This window comes from Haliotis rufescens, unplaced genomic scaffold (assembly GCF_023055435.1).
Source record: "Haliotis rufescens isolate VD_foot unplaced genomic scaffold, xgHalRufe1.0.p SCAF_6, whole genome shotgun sequence".
NCBI lineage: Eukaryota > Metazoa > Mollusca > Gastropoda > Lepetellida > Haliotidae > Haliotis > Haliotis rufescens.
The window spans coordinates 60,406,527-60,432,912 of NW_025964334.1; the positions used below are offsets into that span (position 1 = coordinate 60,406,527).

General features: G+C 43.3%; 1 protein-coding gene across 2 annotated transcripts in view; it reads left to right on the forward strand.

Moving 5' to 3' along the window:
• The window catches only part of LOC124121714 (serine/arginine repetitive matrix protein 1-like), a 36,083-nt gene that overhangs the window by 3,434 nt on the left and 6,263 nt on the right, over positions 1-26,386 (forward strand). Inside the window, exon 1 of one of the 2 annotated variants that reach the window (XM_046484771.2) lies at positions 23,203-23,352. The exons of the other annotated variant lie outside the window; for it this stretch is intronic. The gene's annotated coding sequence lies outside the window, so the exon portion shown is untranslated. Of the gene's footprint in view, positions 1-23,202; positions 23,353-26,386 lie in introns of those variants that run through there. 2 annotated transcript variants of the gene reach the window in all.

The window sequence follows — 26,386 nt, forward strand, 5'->3', positions numbered from 1 at the left end:
CACCAACTCCCTAGACACGTGTTGTTAGTGACACATCCATACCAACTCCCTAGACACGTGTTGTTAGTGACACACCATCACCAACCCCCTAGACACGTGTTGTTAGTGACACACCATCACGAACCTCCTAGACACGTGTTGTTAGTGACACACCCTCACCAACTCCCTAGGCACGTGTTGTTAGTGACACACCCTCACCATCCTCCTAGACACGTGTTGTTAGTGACACACCGTCACCAACCCCCTAGACACGTGTTGTTAGAGACACACCATCACCAGCCTCCTAGACACGTGTTGTTAGTGACACCCTCACCAACCTCCTAGACACGTGTTGTTAGTGACACACCTTCACCAACCCCCTAGACACGTGTTGTTAGTGACACACCATCACCAACCCCCTAGACACGTGTTGTTAGTGACACACCTTCACCAACTCCCTGGACACGTGTTGTTAGTGACACATCCATACCAACTCCCTAGACACGTGTTGTTAGTGACACACCGTCACCAACTCCCTAGACACGTGTTGTTAGTGACACACCCTCACCAACTCCCTAGACACGTGTTGTTAGTGACACACCTTCACCAACTCCCTAGACACGTGTTGTTAGTGACACATCCATACCAACTCCCTAGACACGTGTTGTTAGTGACACACCCTCACCAACACCCTAGACACGTGTTGTTAGTGACACACCCTCACCAACCTCCTAGACACGTGTTGTTAGTGACACACTCTCACCGAACCCCTAGACACGTGTTGTTAGTGACACACCCATACCAACTCCCTAGACACGTGATGTTAGTGACACACCGTCACCAACCCCCTAGACACGTGCTGTTTGGAGTAATGTTGTTCATAGCCTCCTGTGTTGGCCTGGAATTTTGTATCGACATTAGAAATATTTTTTAGCTACAGCTACAAAACCAGATATTTATGTAAAATTATGACCCTGATTTAAAAAAGAAAAGAAAATGCCCTTACAACCATGTAATTCTGTTGCAAAGACAGGCAATTTCACTCTCTTTACCAATCGGAAGCATAATGTGTTTTTTCAAGAATTTTCGGTGACAATTTATTCTTTCTAATCAACGACAGGCACCCCACAACCCCGAATATCAAATAGTCTAGAATATGACTCACACATGACAACAACATCCACCACTGTCATGTATTGTACGCATGTGGCAAGTATGCCATGTATTTCTGGCAGGGCGTTCAGCCAAAACATTAGCTGATAAACACCTCGTCAAATGGCATCTGATGAAGCGTGAACACTGGAGGCCCCAGACTGACGTTTAGTCTCGGAAAGTATATAATTATGATAGAAACAACTGAAAAGGAGCCCCAGTGAGGTGGAGATCCTGAACCTTAGTTAATCTAGACTTGCTTCATTTCGAGCTGAAGCATTACAGTACGGGCTGGGCGGAGGGGGGCACCGTGTGGTTGAGGGACTGTGACCGTCGAGTCCCATAGTCTGTCATAAAGTCCCTGAAACAAATATATCCAATACAGCCCATGCAAGTCTATAATTTTTGGCAAGGCTACATTACTGCAGTACCTGAAAATGGAGAACGTCTCTGGGCTCCTTCTTATTATATTTTATATCTATAATTTAACAGCTGCTTTTTTCTTTTAAATATGTTTATTTCAGGGACTATATGTTGGTCTAATTGTCAGTTTGACGGCTTGTTTACCGGAGAAAGACGCCACACAGATCTGGTAGATGAATGGAGGGGCGAACCTTTCACCTGGTAACGGCACAATATGTATGAATGAATGCAGTGCTTGGACGTGGGGGAGTCGGGGGTTGCTAGTAGCTCTGAGGTGTCAGGGGGAAGGAATTCGCGGCAACAGTCTTGATTTACAGTCTATGCACCGACTCACTCCCTTCCCTCCGGCTGAATGAACTCTGACCCGCAGAGGACTACCTTTCAGCTTCAGGGATTACTTGACCGATCCATCAGTCCAGGTTCTCCGCCATCTTGCTGACGTCACACCTGGCAGATGCTGGTGGAATGTTGTGGCACGTGCCAGTACAATTAAGACCAGAAGTCCGTGCGTGCGTGGGGGAGGTGGGTGCACATGCATCGCTTGTTAGGAGGCCGGTAGTGCACAGCCTATACCTCTGTATTGTCCGACTTAGCACGCCGTAGAGGTTCAGGTTGTGAAGCAGTTCGTACTTCGAGAGATTATACCCCGATCAAGTCCAGTCTTTGTTGTCTGGGTTGTGTAGCAAATAGTTTATTTATCTCCTGTAGACGAGGTCGTTATGTCCTGGTGGCTCAGTGATTGTGACGGATGACTTTCATTTAACATGTTGATTAACAGCTAATGTCAAGTAAATGGATGGGTCCTACTTCATCTATTCTAATTGTGAAACACCGACAATACAGGAAAACCATTTGATATTCAACATGTAATTCATCCCCACCGACAATACAGAAAAAAACATTTGATATTCAATATGTAATACATTCTCACCGACAATACAGAAAAACTATTTGATATTCAACATGTAATACATTCTCAGCGACAATACAGAAAAACCATTTGATATTCAACATGTAATACATTCTCACCGACAATACAGGAAAACCATTTGGTATTCAACGTGTAATACATTCTCACCGACAATACAGAAAAACCATTTAATATTCAACATGTAATACATTCTCACTGACAATACAGGAAAACCATTCGATATTCAACATGTAATACATTCTCACCGACAATACAGAAAAAAACATTTGATATTCAACATGTCATACATTCTCACCAGCAATACAGGAAATCCTGATATGATATTCAACATATAGTACATTCTCACCGACAATACAGGAAAACCTGATATGATATTCAACATGTAATACATTCTCACCGACAATACAGGAAAACCATTTGGTATTCAACATGTAATACATTCTCACCGACAATACAGAAAAACCATTTGATATTCAACATGTAATACATTCTCACCGACAATACAGGAAAACCATTTGGTATTCAACATGTAATACATTCTCACCGACAATACAGAAAAACCATTTAATATTCAACATGTAATACATTCTCACCGACAATACAGGAAAACCATTCGATATTCAACATGTAATACATTCTCACCGACAATACAGAAAAAAACATTTGATATTCAACATGTCATACATTCTCACCAGCAATACAGGAAATCCTGATATGATATTCAACATATAGTACATTCTCACCGACAATACAGGAAAACCTGATATGATATTCAACATGTAATACATTCTCACCGACAATACGGGAAAACCATTTGATATTCAACATGTAATACATTCTCACCGACAATACAGAAAAAAACATTTGATATTCAACATGTCATACATTCTCACCAGCAATACTGGAAATCCTGATATGATATTCAACATATAGTACATTCTCACCGACAATACAGGAAAACCATTTGATATTCAACATGTAATACATTCTCACTGACAATACAGGAAAACCTGATATGATATTCAACATGTAATACATTCTCACTGACAATACAGGGAAACCATTTGATATTCAACATATAGTACATTCTCACCGACAATGCAGGGAAACCATTTGATATTCAACATATAGTACATTCTCACCGACAATACAGGGAAACCATTTGATATTCAACATGTAATACATTCTCACTGACAATACAGGGAAACCATTTGATATTCAACATGTAATACATTCTCGCCGACAATGCAGGAAAACCATTTGATATTCAACATGTAATACATTCTCACCGACAATGCAGGGAAACCATTTGATATTCAACATGTAATACATTCTCACTGACAATACAGGAAAACCATTTGATATTCAACATGTAATACATTCTCACCGACAATGCAGGAAAACCATTTGATATTCAACATGTAATACATTCTCACTGACAATACAGGGAAACCATTTGATATTCAACATGTAATACATTCTCACCGACAATGCAGGGAAACCATTTGATATTCAACATGTAATACATTCTCACCGACAATGCAGGGAAACCATTTGATATTCAACATGTAATACATTCTCACTGACAATACAGGAAAACCATTTGATATTCAACATGTAATACATTCTCACCGACAATGCAGGGAAACCATTTGATATTCAACATGTAATACATTCTCACCGACAATGCAGGAAAACCATTTGATATTCAACATGTAATACATTCTCACTGACAATACAGGGAAACCATTTGATATTCAACATGTAATACATTCTCACCGACAATGCAGGGAAACCATTTGATATTCAACATGTAATACATTCTCACTGACAATACAGGAAAACCATTTGATATTCAACATGTAATACATTCTCGCCGACAATGCAGGAAAACCATTTGATATTCAACATGTAATACATTCTCGCCGACAATGCAGGAAAACCATTTGATATTCAACATGTAATACATTCTCGCCGACAATGCAGGAAAACCATTTGATTTTCAACATGTCATACTTTCTCACTGACAATACAGGAAAACCTGATATGAAATTCAACATGTATGACACCTTTTTATCATCAATGAAGAGCAGCCGTTTTATCAGGTGTTACACGTTCGTATCATCAGTGGAGGACAACCATGTTTTTGTGGACTATATTGTCACTGCTGTTTTCTGACTGATGTAAACGCAGGAGGAAGAAGCACATGTTATATTGTTATCAGTCTAGTATGCAGGTTATATAGGCAGAGATAGAGGTTACACAAAACCAAATGTTTTCTCTTGGACTATTAACGTCATATTTTAATTTTTTTAAATTAACGAAGCATTCAACAGCTATTACCTGTACACGTGTGCACAACCTGGCCTGAAAGCGGCAATACACACAAATACTATTTGAGCCAGCTCCTTTTTCGAGGATGCTAAACGCACCACCCGCACTAAATGTCACTCATCATGTTGAAAAAACATGGTCAGTTTAAATTACTGGATGGATCTACATTAAAAAGCTAAATTCTTACAGAAAAATCTTCCAAATCATCCAATCACAGCAGCCAGATGATCAAATCGGCACTGAAAAGCTTGTCGAGCGACTTATTCTTCCCCGCCCTGAAGGCGGGGAAGTATACGGGAAACGTTAATTTTATGGCATGTATGTCGACATGTTGGTTTATTTGAAAATTCAAGCCACGCAGTTACCGAAACGAAACATACAAATCATGTAATACGGCTGAAATCCACATTCTACATCCCACACTTTTGATTGTTCTGATTTGGTCCGAAGTGGACCCAAGACCAAGTAGGTCAGCCATCTTGTATGAGCCAGGGGGAGGTAACTCTCAGCCCTGACCATCAGATAAGAGAGTGTGAGATATTCGCCTGCCAGGGATGCTGATGCTGGTTCTGTTAACAGTGTGAATTGCTGTCAGGTGGAAGGTATTCTGGCATTGAGGGAAACACTTAGTGCTGGAGTGAGGTGTAGGACAGGGGCTTGCTTCCACCTGCCCATTGTGTCCGGGTTGGCCCTAGTCGCTGTCCAGACCCTAGAGACTATATTAATAAAGGAGTCCAGTTCAAGTCTAGAATGACTTAGCAAGTCTAGATGGCCTCAGCTCCGGGATTTATGGATTGTTCTGGGGTCCATTTGAATTTTACTTCTTATTTTGTCCATACATACTTTTAAATGAGATAACTTTATTTCTGGGACTAAATGTACGTGTGTGTTGGTCCGTGCTGTACAAGGCGGGGTCATGACAGCGGTCATAATTTCATTGTGTGTTGAATATCTTCTCTGTATGTGTAGTATGAATTCATGATCACTGAAATTGCAAAATAGTCTGTTCTTCTCTGGAAGCTGCACTGCATTGGCCCAACTAGTCTCTGAACCATAATACTTTCCCCTCCGCCCTGCCCTTACTGTAATGCTATAGTCTCAATGAAGCAAGTCTAGATTTTCCACAGGCTGAGGAATCTCCCATCTCACTGAAGCTCCTTTTTCAATTTAAATGGAGTTATATGTTTCAATCAAAATTATATATTTTCAGAGACAGCGTTAGTTTATTCTTAGTCCTGCACCATGAATGTGGAATATATCTATTTTATGAAGAAAAAAAATCTAGAAACTCATACAAAAGCAAGTCTAGCCAGCTCAAGCTAGCTCTATTCCACAAATCAGCAGAGGGAATTTTTATTTTATTTTTAGAGTCAAGAAGGATATTGTGTTATATAAGATTTCAGAGACGAAATGTTAGTCTAGTTTATGCTTTAAGCTTCTTCATACGAGTCTTGTAGCAGGGAGTATGACTGTTAACATAGATACTCCCTGTTCGAATAGGAGGAGTTTATTTCCGGTCTGCAATGTCTGAATTGAAAATGAAGGATGCCTCTGCGAAAAAAAGATAAACTTTCCAGTATCTTGTCAAGCGAAATGAAGAACATGGACTGCCTCGGTGTTCTGTCTGACTTCTCGCAGACATATAACCAGGCGGATCCACGAGCCGGTAACCTGGTCCATTAGTGCCCAGCGGGAGGTCCCAGCATGACGTCACCATGTATCCCGTCATGCACACTTCCTGTGTTATCACACGGGTCCCATCAACCAACTCGCACACAAGTTATCTCATGGATCATATCTCCCGGTTTGTGGCTGATGGGGGGTGCACGAGAAGAGGGGTGGGGCATTTTACCAACAGATAACCTTCTGATGCCTTTAATTAGGCTTGATGGTGGGGTTTGAAGTTGGGTAGTAATCACAGTATTAATAAAGAGGTAGAAAGATTATCTTATCAGCAGGAGCTCAGACCATGGCGCTGAAAGTAGTGATATACTCATCATCCGCCATATCATGGGCACTAGGAATTGGGCACATCTAGCTGGTACCACGGACTTGTATAACTTGTTATATAGGTCCGTGCTGGTACTAAGTGTTTTGGGGTCGTCTGACAGGGTTTATTTTATATCTTTTGAGTGAATAATTTAGTTACTGGCACCTTTATGTCAGCCACTTGCGCCGATTCTGGCTAAACCAACAACACTCTGGGACTCAGTCTGTGGTGAATCATTGATGTCCATCTACCAGTGATTACACATAGAACCGCGACCAGACGACTCCCAGAATAGTTGATGAGTAGGTAGTTACTCTACCATACATATTACATACAATAAACTCGCTCCTTATCATATATATTACACACCATAGGCTCGCTCCTTACCATACGTATTACACACTATAGACTGGCTCCTTATCATACATATTACACACTATAGACTGTCTCCTTATCATACACGACATCAACATAGACCCGCGCCTTATCCTACATATTTCACACTATAGACTCGCTCCTTATCATACATATTACACACTATAGACTGTCTCCTTATCATGCACATCAACATAGACCCACGCCTTATCCTACATTTTACACACTATAGACTCGCTCCTTATCATAAGTATAACACACTATAGACTGCCTCCTTATCATACACGACATCAACATAGACCCGCGCCTTATCCTACATATTTCACACTATAGACTCGCTCCTTATCATACATATTACACACTATAGACTGTCTCCTTATCATACACATCAACATAGACCCGCGCCTTATCCTACATATTACACACTATAGACTCGCTCCTTATCATAAGTATAACACACTATAGACTGGCTCCTTATCATACGCATTACACACTATAGACTGGCTCCTTACCATACACGACATCAACATAGACCCGCGCCTCACCATACATATTTCACACCATAGACTCGCTCCTCATCATAAATATTACACACTATAGACTCGCTCCTTATCATACACATACCATAGACTCGCTCCTTACCATACAATAACACAGCACATATTCGCTCCTTACGATACAGTTGCAAAGCACAAACTCGCTCCTTACCATACAGGCTCGTTGACTTGGTTGATGCATGTCAGTCTATCCCAATTGAGTGAATCGATGCTCATGATGTCAATCACTGGATTGTCTGGCCGAGACTCGATTATTTGCAGACCGTCATATAGCTGGAATATTGCTTAGTGCGACGTTAAACAACAAACAAACACAGCACAGCCATTCACATTACACAGAACGAACTCGCTCGTTATCATGCATATTACACAGCAAAGACTCGCTCCTTGTAATACATATTATATCAGTATATCCTCGCGCCTTATCATACATATGATACAGACAAGAGGCCGACCAAAAGCCCATTCGTAGGGTCAACTACCGACTACAGGCGGACTGATTTAGATAGTTGGCCAATAGCTTCATCCATTTACATTACACAACTGACACGAGGGCCATCTGAAGTGATTTGTGGGAATGTCGTGTGATTGCCTCATGGAAACGACTTGGCATCCTTCCAGTCCGTAAACGTGTAATGAGCTTACATGGTGGACGGTGATTATAGGAGCTCAGCGACGAATGTGTATTTATAGATTGTGATTGAGCTGAACGGGAGATGTCGGTATAGATATCGTTTATATATATGCTGGATCGTGTGATGTGACGAAGGGAAGGGGGAGCGGTGAGCTGTATCAAAACGCAGCGGTTACAACTGGCAACAGGGTGGCCGGGCGGTTGAGGTGTTTGGCACTGTTGCAAAAACTCCGGGTTCTATTCCCTAAATTGCTGTCATCTCGTCCGCTTTTTAAAAATTTCAGTCAAACACCATTGTGTCGAAGTTGAAGGGACCTCCTTAATACTTCGAGTTATCCGAGATTCGACACAACCGAAAATGATGAAAAAAGAAGGATCAGCGTTTACTTCGAGACAGGCGGAAGTTCGATACATCAGAGTTCGACATAACGGGGTTTAACTGCAGTTCAATTCGTGATCTCTGAAAGTGTAGACTTTCTATTCCAAAATCAGAAAAAAATGCACTGCACAATGTGTTCTGACATGCATCGGTATTATATCAGGGGGTCTATTATAGCAGGGGTCTATTATATCAGGGGGTCTATTATAGCAGGGGTCTATTATATCAGGGGGTCTATTATAGCAGGGAGTCTATTATAGCAGGGAGTCTATTATAGCAGGGAGTCTATTATATCAGGGGGTCAATTATATCAGGGGGTCTAATATAGCGGGGGTCTATTATATCAGGGGGTCAATTATATCAGGGGGTCTATTATATTAGGGGGTCAATTATATCAGGGGGTCTATTATATCAGGAGGTCCATTATATCAGGGGGTCTATTATAGCAGGGAGTTTATTTATAGCAGGGAGTCTATTATAGCAGGGGGTCTATTATAGCAGGGAGTCTATTATATCAGGGGGTCAATTATATCAGGGGGTCTATTATAGCGGGGGTCTATTATATCAGGGGGTCTATTATAGCAGGGAGTATATTATAGCAGGGAGTCTATTATAGCAGGGAGTCTATTATATCAGGGGGTCAATTATATCAGGGGGTCTATTATAGCGGGGGTCTATTATATCAGGGGGTCTATTATAGCGGGGGTCTATTATATCAGGGGGTCTATTATAGCGGGGGTCTATTATAGCAGGGAGTCTATTATATCAGGGGGTCTCTTATAGCAGGGAGTATATTGAAGAACGTGTGTACTTTTTGTACTTAAATGTTTTGACATTGAAGAATGAGCACAAAGAGGTAACGTGACATGTCTCTATGACGTCATCTTCTGTGACGGACCTTACCTTCCACGGCCCCGTTCCACAAAGCGATCTCAGCGCTAAGATGATCTTAGCTCCCATTCTTTGACATAGGCTTACGACAGTCGTAGCGCTAAGATCGCTTTGTGGAACGGGATTCTGGTGACGACGAGGAATCTGCAACCAGAGATTCTGACGAATATAACACTCGCCATCGTCGAGTAGATTCAAACCCAGGACATGAGACGATAATATACATAAGCTTGATTCAGCAACGGTCTAGACCTGACTACTGTCGGTTAGACAAACGCACATACATAGCTCCGTGCATGTGGAACAAGTTAAGCAAGGTTCCCGAGATTAATGGTCCATGTCAGGTGTACATTCATCCATGTTGGATACCAATGTCTCCCCTGCTGACGACCACAGACTGATCGTGCATGTGCTGTGTAATATCAGCAGGGGCCATCAAATAGACATGGTCTCTGATTCAAGCTGTACTCAGATGGTTGTATAATTTTAAGTACGATCAACGTGATGAACGAGTGAGTATGATTGTACGCCGCTTTTAACAATATTCACCAGAAAGGGGCTTCACACATTGTACCCATGTCGGGAATCGAACCCGGTTCTTCGGCGTGACGAGCGAACGCTTTAGCCACTAGGCTACCTGACCGCCCCCACGTGATGAACGAAAGACCACGTGTCCATAGCTGAATATATAAATCTACTAACATTGACTCCAGTACGCGTGACAGCGAGGGATAGACAGCTTCTTGGTCGTGAATGTTGTCACTTGGATACGCTGGACACACATGGTTGAATACCCAGCATGCCCAGTGAAAATACCTCATTCCAGTTGCCATGGCAGTCTGAGAATTTAACCTATTTTATTTCTTTTCAAGTACAAGTTGCTTACATTCCTGTTGGATACATAGAACATATTCATGATGCGACCATGACGGCGGTGTTTTAGTACTCCTGACAGAAATGTCTTTCCAAATAGCAAGTGTTGATACTGGAATGAAAGTGTGAGTGAGTATGGTTTTACGCCGCTTTAAGCAATATTCCAGCAATATCACGGCGGGGGACACTGGAAATGGGCTTCACACATTGTACCCATGTCGGGAATCGAACCCGGGTCTTCGGCGTGACGAGCGAACGCTTTAACCACTTAGCTACCCGACCGCCCCACTGGAATGACAGAACTGTCCATTAAACAAAGTCTATATTTGGCAGTCTTCTGATTCATTTCTCGATACATCCACTACTGCAAGCAGGCCATACGTCGATCATTTGTCACTGACCTGTCAAAATCAATATCCCAAGTAAAGACAGACACCAAGCCTATCGCCGACATCAGTGTGTGTGCTGTAAGCTGGATGTTCGGCTGTTCGTAATAGGCGTTTAGTTAATAGTTCATCATCCGTGTACAACACCGGTCGATATGTTACGATCGTGAGTCTTTGTTCAATTGATTAGTTAGGGATAAAGAGGCTCCTGTAGACATTTCTGGTGTATGTTGCACACTGCGTGGACTAATTGATTAATCGCATGCAGAACGCGCGGATGTGGATGAACTTCCGGTTGTGCGATGCCTCGTAAAGTAGATCCCTACACGGCGAGAATGGCGGAGCGTGCGTTATTGTGAAGTAGAGTGTATGTACTGTAGATATAATAGAGGTGGAATAACTTGAAACAGGTTGTGAATCTGTCAGGCTACAACGCACCACTGGTTGCCATGCACGGGTTGTCAACAGGGTGAAGATGCACTAGGCACCGTGGTGCTATTTTTAGTGTTTTATAATATCAATCGTTTAATGTATCGATCACTGATTTCCAAATCGATCTATTGATACTACAAATACAATGTTATACATTTGTCGAAAGATGTCAGAAATGTTGCCTGCCTGCCTTGAATATTAGAAATATGTGTCCTGTTTCAGGTCATCACGTTAGGGCTATTGTCTCGACAGAACATCACGTTAGGGCTACCGTGTCTTCAGGTCATCACGTTAGGGCTACTGTGTCTTCAGGTCATCACGTCAGGGCTACTGTGTCTTCAGGTCATCACGTCAGGGCTACTGTCTCGACAGAACATGTTAGGGCTACTGTGTCGACAGAACATCACGTTAGGGCTACTGTGTCTTCAGGTCATCACGTCAGGGCTACTGTGTCTTCAGGTCATCACGTCAGGGCTACTGTCTCGACAGAACATGTTAGGGCTACTGTGTCGACAGAACATCACGTTAGGGCTACTGTGTCTTCAGGTCATCACGTTAGGGCTACTGTGTCTTCAGGTCATCACGTCAGGGCTACTGTGTCTTCAGGTCATCACGTCAGGGCTACTGTCTCGACAGAACATGTTAGGGCTACTGTGTCGACAGAACATCACGTTAGGGCTACTGTGTCTTCAGGTCATCACGTCAGGGCTACTGTGTCTTCAGGTCATCACGTCAGGGCTACTGTCTCGACAGAACATGTTAGGGCTACTGTGTCGACAGAACATCACGTTAGGGCTACTGTGTCGACAGAACATCACGTTAGGGCTACTGTGTCTTCAGAACATCACGTTAGGGCTACTGTCTCGACAGAACATGTTAGGGCTACTGTGTCGACAGAACATCACGTTAGGGCTACTGTCTCGACAGAACATCATGTTAGGGCTACTGTGTCGACAGAACATCACGTTAGGGCTACTGTCTCGACAGAACATCATGTTAGGGCTACTGTGTCGACAGAACATCACGTTAGGGCTACTGTCTCGACAGAACATCATGTTAGGGCTACTGTGTCGACAGATCACGTTAGTGCTAACGTGTCTTCAGGTCATCACGTTAGGGCTACTGTGTTTTCAGGTCATCACGTTAGTGCTAATGTGTCTTCACATCACGTTAGAGCTACTGTGTCTTCAGGTGATTACATTAGGGCTAATGTGTCGGGGTAGGGGGGGTGGGGGGCCGGGGTGGGGGGCCTCGGTGACTTAAATGAAATCAGGGTAGAGAAAGTATGGAGGACAATTCAGCGTCCGTACGACCAGCCTCTTGTTTCTCAGGCACAGCCATAAACAAATCCTAACGTTCAGAACATACATTCCCGACCATCCCACTGCAGTCAGTCCGGTTGATGTAGACAGTCGGCTTCTGAGATAGGAAACCCCAAGACAGAGATGTGCTCCATCGCATTTCAAGTGATCACCTGTTGAGTTGATAGCAGATAGTGTTTCCCCAACAACAACTGTAAATAATGCCAGATCAGGAGGTATGTGACGACTTCCCTAACAACTGTTAATGCCGGAATGTCGATGTGAGGTGTCTGCGTGTCTGTGTAAGGATGCCCAGGTGTTTGTGTGTGCGAAAGGGTGCCCGTGTGTGTGTGTGCGTAAGTGTGTGCGTGTTTGTCTACGTGTGTATGCGTGAGTGTGTGTGCATGAGTGTGTGCGAAGGTATGTGTGTGTGTGTATGCATGTATTTGCGCCTGTATCTCTGTGTATGTGTGTGTGTGTTGCTGTATGTATGTGTGTGTGTGTGTTGCTGTGTGTGTGTGTGTGTGTGTGTGTGTGTGTGTGTGTGTGTGTGTGTGTGTGTGTGTGTGTGTGTTGCTGTATGTATGTGTGTGTGCGTGCGTGCGTGCGTGGGCGTCCAGTGACAGTGACATCTCGACGCCTCAAATAACCACGCCCTTCTCGAGTCAGGGGTCGGGATCTTGACCTCTGGGTGGGTGTGGCCAACTGGAATCGCTAAGGTGATCACGTTACTGCCCCCACTGTCCCCTTAGGCAATTCACCCGATCTATATATCTGGACTTGGTGCCTGGAGAATGTCTTTAATGATGTGCTTCTGTCAGGATTCATCTGCTGGTTTGTTTTATTGCTGATCACATAGATCTGTTCTGAATTAACTGCGGAGACTGGTAAATATAATGCCTTGCCATATTTGTGCTTGTTTGTCCGAACAACGTTTAATTTCCCCGTGCACACTTCTAGACTGCGTTGTGACTGGTTTATTTCCTCACCACGTGAAATCCTACGTAATGCACGTGCACAAGCAAGCCATTGAAGTACGAAGTGTGTGCGAGACCACCCAGTTTCTCTGTGATGTATGGAAGGTGTATGAGGACATAAACTATATCCTGTCCGGCAGAAGCAAAGGTTTAGATTTTCGGCCTTCGGATAAACAAGGGCGAAATCTAAACTGACCACACCTGTAGGTGTGTGATCAGTCAGTGAAGGGGCTGCCAGCCAAAGTTAACGAGGTTTCCTCCCAGAATGCGCAACCTACATGGCACTTCATGTATATGTGAGGGCACGGGTGGCCCAGTCGTCTAAGGCGCCGCGATTCGCTGTGCAGAGTTGCGTCCCTTGGGCACGCCTGAAACCTATGATTGTGGGTTCGAATCCCGGTTCGCCCCAATTATGTTTCTAGGTTTGTCAGCACCATACCCGTGCTCGTGGGTTTCCCCGAAGTGGTGAATGTCTGAGACTGTATCACTTCGGGCTTTCCTCCCACGTTAAGCTGACACGCCGCGATATAACTGGAATACTGTTAAAAGCGGCGTTAAACCGAACCGAACTGCAATAACGTCCAGTTTCAGCGACTTGCGTATACAATGCAACTTGCGGCCTCGCATCTTCATCACCGACAGAAATAGTAGGTATACAATGGAAGCTTGTTCTGAAACCCATACACAAAGTTGCTTTGGCTGATTTTCTCTTTACACGTAACATATAACTTGAGATTAAACTACGTGTCTCGGTATGGTTGCTCTATTCAACATTTGATATTTATTGGTGGCATGTGTTTCGCGATGCACATTCCACGACATGCGATACAAACAATCCCGTGCTTCGCGAGTTTCCTTTTGGAGACAGCGGCGCTTATCTCGGCGGAGATTTGAAGCATGTGAAGGGTATTTTGTGGTTTACACTGGAGTTCAGTGTTGAGATCTTCATCTTCGACTAATGAGGCACAGCTGCCTGGATGTGATAACGAGGCTCACCGCCTCACGCCGTCATCAGGGAACCAATCAGAAGCCAGTATGATGTAACCCGATTCAATTCTTTAAAAAAAAAACGAAACATTCTTTGGTGTTATTTAACACGAAATTACTTACAACAAGACACTTTCTGATACACAACTGTAATGTCATAAAACGTCCTTTGAATAGTGACATCACACAGATGGAAAGTGTCAGCAAAGACCTATAATAATAATTTATAAATCTATTAAAATACTATGGTCTCTGCTGTCAGCTTCCCCTTGTTTCACAAAAATCTTTAGCCTTGCTCCAAGGCTGTACTGAAAGAAAAATCCATGGGTGTGAAGGAATCGTATCCTCCAAAAAGGCAAGTCTAGATACGCGGAGAGTACTAAGGACTCCAGTCTCTTATAGGGACAACTTCTTCTTATTTACAGAATCTAGAAGTTAGGATTTCATTAATAACTATTCCCTTAGAGACTTGCGCAAGTCTTGTGCACCACAGTGTGCGAGTGTGCGGTGGCCATCCGCACCTCCTCACCGACAGAACCCAGCGCGGAGAGGCAGACCCAGGCTAAACTTGACGGAAGTTTCATTCATGTGTCGCTCTAAAGTTTGAGATGTATATATCTATTTTTAAGATTTTGCTAGTCATCATCGTGGAATGTTCCTGAAGAAAATATGAGGTGAGGTGAAATGGGGCTTAACGTCGCGTCCAAGATTATTGCACTTATATAGCGACGTGCATGCACGTATGTGTGTGGATGCTTGTACTAGTCCGGACTGATGCCGATTTATAGTGCTAGCCCACTGAGATACCATGCCGCAATTTAGCATGAATACCCCACTCAGACACACTATACTGACTCCGAGCCAACCAGTCGTTGTTTTAGCCCCTTAATGTCGAACGCCAGGCAGGGTAACAACAAGTACCATCTTTTAACGTCTTTTGGTATGACGCGGGATCGAACCCCGGAAGAAAATATGAAGTCATGCATGTACATTAGACTCTAGATGTGTATGAACATACGTTAGTGAACAGTGATATTAATATAATACTGTTCCCCTCACGTTAATCTGACATAATATAACTACAGTACTGTACGAAACGGCGCTAAACACAACTCGCTTGAATTAGCTGCCGCTTCCGTTGTCACGTGGTTTTTCACACGAACTTGTTCTCATACTCACTTACCGTATTCGACGTAATAAGCGCCCAGGGCGCTCTCAAAGTTAGAAATAGGGAGCTCTTATTAGAATATTATTTTGGTGAAAAAACAGAGTTGAAAGATAAATTTCGTGGTTTATGCTGACACCCTGAAATGTTTATATACGACAGATATATTTTTCAGAATTTAATTGCCCATAATTGAGGGTGCTTATTACACACGAGTGCGTATTATTCACGAATAAATAAGTCTTGTGTACATTTATCAATCTGAAGGGGTGCTAATTGGGATTGTTCACTAGCCAATATATTAGCAAATATCGCCATGGGCGCTTATTAGAGCGGAGCGCTTATTAAGTCGAATACGGTATATAGTCATGCGTCGCTCCAGTCTGAATCACATTTCAACAAACCGACCGCATGGTGTTACAACGTGTTACATTGTGTACAATGTCATTTTAACAGAGTTCAGGCGTGGTGACAACTCCCTATACATCACACGATGTGACATCACATGCAGATTCAGTCTTTTTTTCCCATAGACCACCGACGGTGGTACAAGAGCATATAGAAAGTCGAGATAAATATAATATGTACATCAAGACGGCTGTGTATATTTAGGTTTAGCATTCAAAGCGGTAAATACAATTAATACATATTTTGATAGACGTTTAAGCTCGTTTAGTTTAGTTGGTGAAAATGAAAACACATTTGACCAAGTTAAATATCTTCTAGGAATAAGCTTGACAATGAAATATATAATGGAATTCATCTCCTATAGCTGGGGAGTTACAGAGTGAACATAGACGTTGTTCTCTAGGTACATTATTCCAGCGGCCAGTCTCGACCGGTAAATTGTGGTTATTAGTGCGATTTATTTAAGAGCGGGTAATAAACAGATTGAGGTAGGTAGAGATAGTTTTCAAATAATGGCATTTCTTAAAGATGTTTATAATAGAAACTTTTTTGAACACGACAATATTGATCTTCTCCAGGATTGAAGAAAATAATCGGCCAATATTCTTTCCACAGACTAGCCACTTCGTTTGTCTGTTTGTTTGTTGTTTAACGCCGCACTCAGCAATATTCCAGCTATATGATTGCGGTCTGTTAATAATCGAGTCTGGACCAGACAATCTAGTGATTGAAATCATGAGCATCGATCCACGTAATTTGTGTTGAAATTGGTGTTGAAATTACAGAGAATATTACACTGAAAAAAAACGTCACCATGGATAGATATATGAGAAACCTTATTTGTCCAAACACTGTAAACATACTTTGAGACATATTAAAAAGATGAAACTTAGCAAAACTAATCATCAAGGTTGAAATTAAAGTGTCAAATGTTCTTACAGTGAAACACAACACTAGTCTCTGAGAAAATGGCATCTCAAGTCAGTATCTCGTGTGTCCGCCATGTGCATTGATGACTGCCGTGCAACGTCGATACATGGAATGTATGAGGCGGTTGGTGAAGGCCATAGGCACTTGAGCCCACACTCTGAGGAACCCTGACGCAGTTCAGCTGCAGTTGTCGGCCTTGGTCGGACGTCATTCAGCCGTCTTTGAATCTCGTCCAACAGGTGCTCAATGGGATTTAAATCGGGACTGAGGGCAGGCCACTGCCTGGTTCTAATGCCATTCTGCTGGAGGACGTCTCTTGTTGCTTTCGCAGTGTAGGTACGGGTGTTATCATGCTGAAACTCGTGGTTGCGTCGACGTGCCAAATGAGGTATGGCGTGTGGTCTCAAGACTTGACCAATGGACGGACCTGCTGAGACACCATTGCCTCTCCCTGGACCGATGTTCTGGAAGACCACAGGGCCGACCCTCTGTCCAAGACCAATTCCACCCCACACCATGATGCTCGGACCACCCCACGAGTCTCTCTCAACAACACAAGCATCCGAATAACGTTCCCCGCGGCGTCGCCAGACTCTCTCTCTCTCTCTACCATCTGCTGTTGAGATACAGTAGCAGCTCTCGTCTGAGGAGAGGACTCTTCTCCACTGCTGGTGGCGCCAATGCTGGTGGTGTGTTGCCTACTGAAGATGGGTCCTCGGTGATGCTTGCGTCAGTGGAGGTGTCTGCTCATCAATCGTCAACTCACAGTGTCCACACTAATGGGTCGCTGGTGTGTCCCCATGATCTGTCGAGCAGTTTCCGCAGCAGTCACAACGCGATCTTGAAGATGCTGTCTCACAATCCGACGATCCTGAAGTCGGGTCGTGACCCTTGGTCAGTCACAGTAGTGTTGGTGGTCTGGTACTGTTGCTGGAGCCTGTATATGGTCCTTACGTGGACTTGAAATGCATTGGCTGCTTGCCGGGCGGTTTGTCCAGCTTGCAATCGTCCAAGGCTTGGTGTCGCTGATTTCTTGTCAATCTTGGCATGTGGTAGCAATTCAATAACGAATGAATGTTATCCAATCTGGGTGGATTTTTATAGGGCAAGAAATGGGGCAAAGCATGTGCATTTCAATATGCACGGAACTCACGTGCATCGGGTTACCATGGCCGTTGCCGTGATGCGGTTGGGCGATCGGTGTATTGTCATCTGCTTTGCTTTTTTATTATCAAATTTCATTTTTCCTGACAAGGTAATGTTACATTTTAGAAAGTATGACAAAAATCACCCAGATATTTACATGACAACTTTTCATGCAATGTTACTTGGGGTTACGTTTCTTTTGCGGTACAGTATATATACTTGGGTCAGGCCACGGGAACTAAATAAACACTCTAAATTATATAACCAAGGGTGAATATTGGTGTTTACGTTAGCATCCATCGTAATGAATTATTTTGTGGAGATCGTATAACATGTCTATTCCAAAAACCTATAATTCTCTCAGCTCCTCTAATATTCAGGGGGTTCTGCCTAATTCCCCATAGACCAAAAAAGAAGGAGTAGACAAGTTAAACACGTATCAGCACATATCCCGAACTGTACGAGATTAGCACGGGTTATTTGGTATCACTGCTGGCGTGTTTGTTTGGAAGTAACGGTTTCTCTACGTCTTCCGCTGACAGATCGTGAAGTGATGTCACGCAAGTTAATGGGTTGTGATGTTTTCCTAACAACAGGTTAATTCACTATGTCTGCGTCTGCGGCTGTGCAGAAAGTGTCAACACGAGTAGTTAGCAGGAAGGCAGCATACTTACATGCACGTGCCTGACATGTCGGACTGGGGGAATGCTGCAAATGTGTTGGTTTCCAAACACTTGTGAAATATCTATATACTAGTATATGCAAGTACTCAGAATGACTCTCAATTAATCTTACAGGACACCTTGGAGTTTATCACATTGGAATGCTTGACTCAACAGGTGTGAGAGAGAGAGGGGAGAGAGAGGGGGGGGAGAGGGAGGGAGGGGGGAGAGAGAGGGAGAGCTGAGGGGAGAGACAGGGGGAGAGGGGAAAAGAGGGGGAGAGTGGTGGGGGGGAGAAGGGGAAGGAGAAAGGAGAGAGAGGGGGGGAGAGAGATGGAGAGAGGGAAAGGGAGAGGAGGGGGGGGAGAGAGATCACATGCCTACTTGTCTACGACTACTTACATTTGAGCCTTGTTTACTAAATGTTTACTAAATGTTTAGTAAATGTTCAAATACTATGGGACGTTTAACACAATACAATTAGTACATATCGGTTTTAATTCTAGTAACGTGATGTAAACAGCTGCAGTTGTTGATGCGCTAGAAAACATCCCCCACTGTCGCTCACTCACCTGTCCATTTAGTACGACGTACAATAACTGTCACTCGTCAAGAAGGGTGTACAGGATAGATTGTACATAACCTGCATCAACCCTTTGTCTGGGTTACAGCAGGTATGTGGGTATGTACTCGCCCAGCTGGGATCTCAAGGTGTGTGTCCCCTCAGGTAAATTAATTACCAGCTCCCAACTGACATTGATTGACAGCACCCTGTGATGAGTGACAGTATGTGTCTATATCACGACGACCTGCCGTATGTCGCCACGTGCCTGTGTGTCTGTGCCATGTGGATAGCATTAAACGGTATGCATTTCACTCAGTAATAAACTTTATTGATTGTAATGTCAGCGCGCAATCTGAGGTTGATGGGGGACCAGCTTGGCAGCGAGCAACATGTTGTCATTAAATGATCGTGTGAGGCAATCTGTCTTACTTTTAATCAGTGTTCTAGACAGGGTCTTGCCCCACTTTGTCTTTAATCGTGTAATGATTAACTCGGGGTAGTTTTAATGTTAGAGGGGGGTACCCGTGATCTGATATCAACGATCAGATAGGATCTCAACGATATGGCGACTCATTCCCTGACGGAGCGCGTGTGTAGAACAGAGATTTGATTGGTTTAGTTAGTTTGTTAGTTAGTCGCCTCTTACGACAAGTATGGTCGCCTTTTACGGCAAGCATGGGTTGCTGAAGACCTATTCTACCCCGGAGCTTCACGGGTCGATTGGTTGAGAACGGGGCAATATTATTAACAGAAAGACAGATAGATATGCCACCTCCCTACTAAAAAATATATTGCTACCTCCCAGTTATATTACATAAAGGGCTTGTGATGTTTTGCAACATCACCCCACCCCCACCCCCACCCCCACACCCCACAGGATCCGCCCCTCACTATCAAGGTTGAGGCGACTGCTGTTGTTGCTCTCAGTGTTAAAGAGGTCGCCTTCTGCCTTTGCAATTTCGGCTGACCTGCCCTTCTTTGGGACTCGCGTGTGTGAGTGGGGTACACATGTCTATTGTGACTGCAGCGATAGACGACAGACTATATACATATATACCTGTGTGTACAATTTCGTTCCGTCTCCATGGGCCCCTGTTATGGCTGTGTTGATCTTAATTTAATGGCCTGTCTCTTAACAATTAGAATCGGAGACATATACTGCATGACATGCTCACTACGCACAAATACAACCCCCCCCCCCCCCCACCCCACCCCCACCCCACCCCCCAACCCCCCCCCCCCCCCACCCCCCCCCCCACCCCACCCCCCCAACCCCCCCCCCCCCCCCCCCCACCCCCCCCCCCCCCCCCCCCTATCCCCTACCACCTCACCTCTCTCTGCTGACCGGCCGTCTCGAGTGCAGGCGGGTTGTTATGTCACGTGACGACCGTGTCCTATCTGCCTGAGTGAGTACGACAAGAATGTTGATGTTTGTGAAGTGTGTTTACTGCACCCAACACGTAAACAGCAATATATTCCTTGTTTATGACAGTCCTCATTTCGGTCATAACGGCATCCAACGGCACAGACGAGAGGTACATATATTTTTCACAGCCTGGTGTCGTGTATCATGTCTAGAGTTATCAATATCCCGACTTTCAGAAAAGCACCTCAATCTCATTAAATCTTAGTTTACCGGTAGCGAGAACTGAGGTCTAATTTAAATGAGATTGCACTTTCCTATAAACACTTCTAGATCTATTAATATCACGAGCATCCTAGTGCAGCCCTGACGCCCGTGGTATTAATAGATCTAGAAATATTTGCGCAACGACACCAGGGCCTGTGGTATGTGTCTGGTATTGAGCTACAACGCAGTCAGTTATCGACTCAAGTCAAGGATGCATTATAATACCATGTTTCATGTTTCTGTTGATAAAGCCTAAAGGCAATTTTAACCTTGATTTCCAGGTGTTCAGTGAACCGGGACTGCACGTATTTAAGTCCCCTCATTATTTAACACATAGGCTTAAAAACGAAAATAAATAGAACGCTTTTAAGCCCATGGGCTTGAATTAAATTGAAAAATGATTGATCTCCCATACACGTTACTTTATGGCTGCTGTTCACCAATATTGCCCCTTCAACACAGTTCTTGGCTTCCACAGGTACAAGGCCGGGGTAGAATAGGTCTTCAGAAACCCAAGCTTGCCGTAAAAGGTGACAAAGCTTGTCGTAAGAGGCGACTAACGGGATCGGGTGGTCAGGCTCGCTGCCTTGGTTGATGCATGTCATCGTATCCCAATGGCGTGGATCGATGCTCATGATGTCAATCACTGGATTGTCTGGCCCAGACTCGATTATTTACAGACCGTCGTCATAAAGCTGGACTATTGCTGATTGCGGCGTTAAACAACAAACAAACAACAACATTTACAAGGCACATTGGCCCCTCAATGAAGGTGATGTTCTGGATATTCAGTGTCACATTAAACGCATAACTGTGATAGTGGTTTGTTGTTGTTGCTTTGACAGGTAGCAATTCAAGATAGAACGTGTTCTTGACTCATAATGTTCCAGTTGAAAAAGAGAATCATGTCTAATGTTAAAGTGTTGCTCCCTCATTTCATTTGTGAGTATTTTTTATTACACTTGGGATATTCATTCTACCTGTCATTATTTCGTCCTTTTCTATTTTAAGCCTTTGGCGTAAATTTGGCTAAAATGTTACTCAACTTAAATAGGCAAATTCCGAAAGTAAGACCAGGGCTTAAAAACGTGCAGTCCCGGTTAGTTCGCGTCAATGCTTCTGACTTCACAGACACTTGAGATACGACTTCAGAGGTACTGGCGACGCCGATGGCCATGTCATCTGAGGCGCGGTGATTCGCTGTGCAGAGTTGCGTTATTTAGGCGGGCCAGGAACCTATGGTCGTGGTTCGAATCCCGGCTGATCTGGATTGTGTATCTAGCTTTGTCATCACAATACACGCGGGTTTCACCAGAGTGGTAGACACCCTTGCTTCGCTTCGGGCTTTCTCCGCATTAAGCTGACACGCCGTGATGTAGCGAGAATACTGTTCAAAGCGGCGTAAAACCCAACTCACTCACTCATATCTGCCTGAAGTGTTACGGCCATATCTTCCTGTTGTGTAACGTCTTATCTGCTGGTCGTCTGTTGTTTGTTGACTGCTGGTCATCTGCGGGTTTTCTTATGGTCACTCCACGTCACTCACTCACTATTGACGACACCCACCCCAACCCACCCTCCACACCCACCCAACCCCGAGATCAACAACTCGTCACGGATGACTGGGTTTTCTAGTTCAGCACGCCATACACAGTGCACTGATAGATTATCAGTTAAGACGCACACAAGTTCATTTTCTATACTGTCTTCTAACGCTTGGTTGAAAGGAGCTAAGTCGGCGTTATTGTGTGCCCGGGTATAATAACCATTTATATCCCTCCTGTTTACTTGTTTACTTGTTTACTGACTCATAATGGCGGAATGAATTCCAGTGTGAGTTTCACTCAATTCAATAACTTGTATAACCATACACACCTATCCCTTTCTGCGCTGCTTGATTGCCGAGTATACCGTGTATCACAATAACTGTATCTATGTTGCCGTACACTGAAGTGCTAATGGTTTATAAGTGCTCACTCTGTTTAGCATTCACACAAAGCAGGAGACTCAAAGACTTGATCGATCAATAACTGGTGTAGGTACATTCGACAGTTATCTGCAGTGAGTGTCCCGGACGGGTGCGGGACGATCCCTGACCCCCGTCATTATCCCCGTGAACCTGTTCACCATCATGGCTTTATAAGCATTGTGGTGCACGGGCTGTGTGGCAGTATAAGGCGCGAGTAGGGGGGTAGAGGCTTATATCGCACAGTCACAACCGTCCCGTCCTCCGCGAGGCAGACATGTGAGTATATGCCATATTATTTACATGTGTGTGTATAGCTGAGATGAGCGTGATACTATTTTACCGAGATGTTACAACTGATGTGTATATACTACATAGCTGACGTATATGTTGTGAAGGCCCTTGCTGTGTAGTACTTGGTAACGTGCTTGTTTGAAGGGCATCGGTCCACCGATGAAACAATTGACGATTAGCCAAGACTATTGTTAGAGAACGAGACCACAACGCTTTATGATCTCTATGGAACAGACAGTTGGATATCAGACGTCGTCCAACATGAGAACTGACACCCAGGATATACACGACCGTGGACGCAAACGAAGAATTGAACGCACGGCGGCAGTTACCTGGCTGTGATATCTATAATGCTGGCTGTGATATCTATAATGCTGGCTGTGATATCTATAATGCTGGCTCCACCCTTATCCGCCCCCTCCCCTACCCCACACCACCACCCGCTCATGGAGATTCGAGGTCACAATAGATCCCTCGCACCAATTCTCGTTTACCCACGTGGAATCCTGGTTACCACAGCCATTGCTGGTCGTAAGATCTTAGTAAAGGATCGGGTGGTCAGATTTGGTGACTTGAGGGATAAGATGTCGTCGTACCCCAACGGCAGGGATCGGTGCTCGTGATGGAAATCACTGGATTGTCTTGTTCAGACTTATAGTTGCATATCGCTGGAATATTTCGGCGTTACACAAGACACAACTATTACCGGTTGTTGTGCCACGCTTCACCGAATCAATGATTCGAATCATGAAGTTGATAAGCCTCTACCGTATTGACAACAATTAGGTTAATCAGCAGACGATTAGCTTCGTATTACTGAGGTATAATTAGCTACTGGGACAATAGTACTACATTAACTGTGCACAGCGCCGAGCTATGAGACGCAAGCATTACCGATATTAGTCATCAAGCTCGGCAGTATAAGACGATTTTCCACATCTGTGGATACTGTAATTACCGCCACACTCATACACCTGGGCAACACATACCGTACTACTATCTCAACTACTTATTATGGTGCCTAGTGACCGTCAAACGGTCGGGACCGTGTGTGGCTGCATGAGAGGTCACTCGGTGTATACAGGTGTATTATCTAACAGGCTGTACAAATATCGCGGCTTTATACGGGCGCTTGCAGATTTATTGAATTACTTATATTTGGGCTGTCGATATTACAGTCTTCACCGATATGAACAGATCCGAGCGATAAGAAATATAACAATGCAATACTTCTTGACGACCTTTTCGCGATAACGCATTTGGTATTTAAAAATTGCAATACTTATATAGCTACAAGCGTAGAAGTCGCCCTGCTGACGCAGATTTTCACTTGTATACCGTGTTGTTCACTATGAAGACGCCAGATGTATTGACGATACGGTATTGTTCGCTGCACATGATCTTTGACATTACAGTATTGTTCGCTATTAGTAATCTATCACATTACAGCATTGTTCGCTATTAGTAATCTATCACATGACAGCATTGTTCGCTATTAGTAATCTATCACATTACAGTATTGTTCGCTGCAGGGGCTCTTTGACATTACAGTATTGTTCGCTATTAGTAATCTATCACATTACAGTACTGTTCGCTATTAGTAATCTATCACATGACAGTATTATTCGCCATTAGTAATCTATCATATTACAGCATTGTTCGCTGCAGGGGCTCTTTGACATTACAGTATTGTTCGCTATTAGTAATCTATCACATTACAGTATTGTTCGCTTTTAGTAATCTATCACATTACAGTATTGTTCGCTATTAAAAATCTATGACATTACGGTATTGTTCGCTATTAGTAATCCATCACATTACAGTATTGTTCGCTATTAGTAATGTATCACATTACAGTATTGTTCGCTATTAGTAATCTATCACATTACAGTATTGTTCGCTATTAGTAATCTATAACATTACAGTATTGTTCGCTATTAGTAATCTATCACATTACATTATTGTTCGCTGCAGGGGCTCTATGACATTACGATACTATTCGCCTTTATACAGCTGGAATATTGATGGGTGCGGCGTTAAACAAGAAACAAACAAGCAATACTATTCACTATATGTGTTCTATGACATTGCAAAATATTGATAGCTATTAGTGATATTTGACATTAAAATATTGTTCGCTGCTGATGCTCTTTGACATTAGAATATTGTCGTTCTCTATGCCATATCCAGATATACCACCGTAACTTATCTAGCAGGCCCCTGTGCTCACTGACCCACGCTAAGAGATGATCAGACTGTGGATTATTTTATTTTTTTAGTAATTATTTTTACTAAAAGCCTAGGCACGTTTAATTAAAACTAGCCAAGTCTAGATTGCTTTATTCCACGTATGAAAACAGCAGAAGAGGAAAGGTTCTTCCAAAGAAAAAAGAACAGAAATATCTTAAAGACATGTTTTCATTAACTAAGTGTTAGTCACTATACACTGCACCCAGGCACCAGCTATTTTCTCATGTCGCTTTATTATAAAATAATAAATATGAAAGAAATTTCTTATTATCGTGACTATCAGTTTGTCTGCCAACATGTTACATCTCGTGCATGGCGTTGCTGGTCCTTTGTCTCAGGAGCTGGATGCATAGCCTTGCTCCAAGGCCGTACTGAAAGATAAGTTCATGGATGTGTAGTAATTCTATCCTCCTAATAGGCAAGTCTAGAAAAGATAAGATAATATTTATTGCAGAAACATTCCATTACGGAACAGATGCAATTATATTAAATAACAAAACATTATGATTCATATATACATACATACAATAGTCATACATTCCTGTAAACACAAAAACCAATATTTTTCAAAATCAATATTACATATTTTATCATACATAAGATATGTCTAGATGTGTGGACAGTAAGGACTCCAGTCTCTTATAGGGACAACTTGTTCTTATTATTTATATAATCTAGAAATTATTATTTAAACTAATAATTATTGCCTTAGAGACTTGTGCAAGTCTAAAACAGGCTTGCAGCACTCGGGAAGCTTCATTTGCCTGGT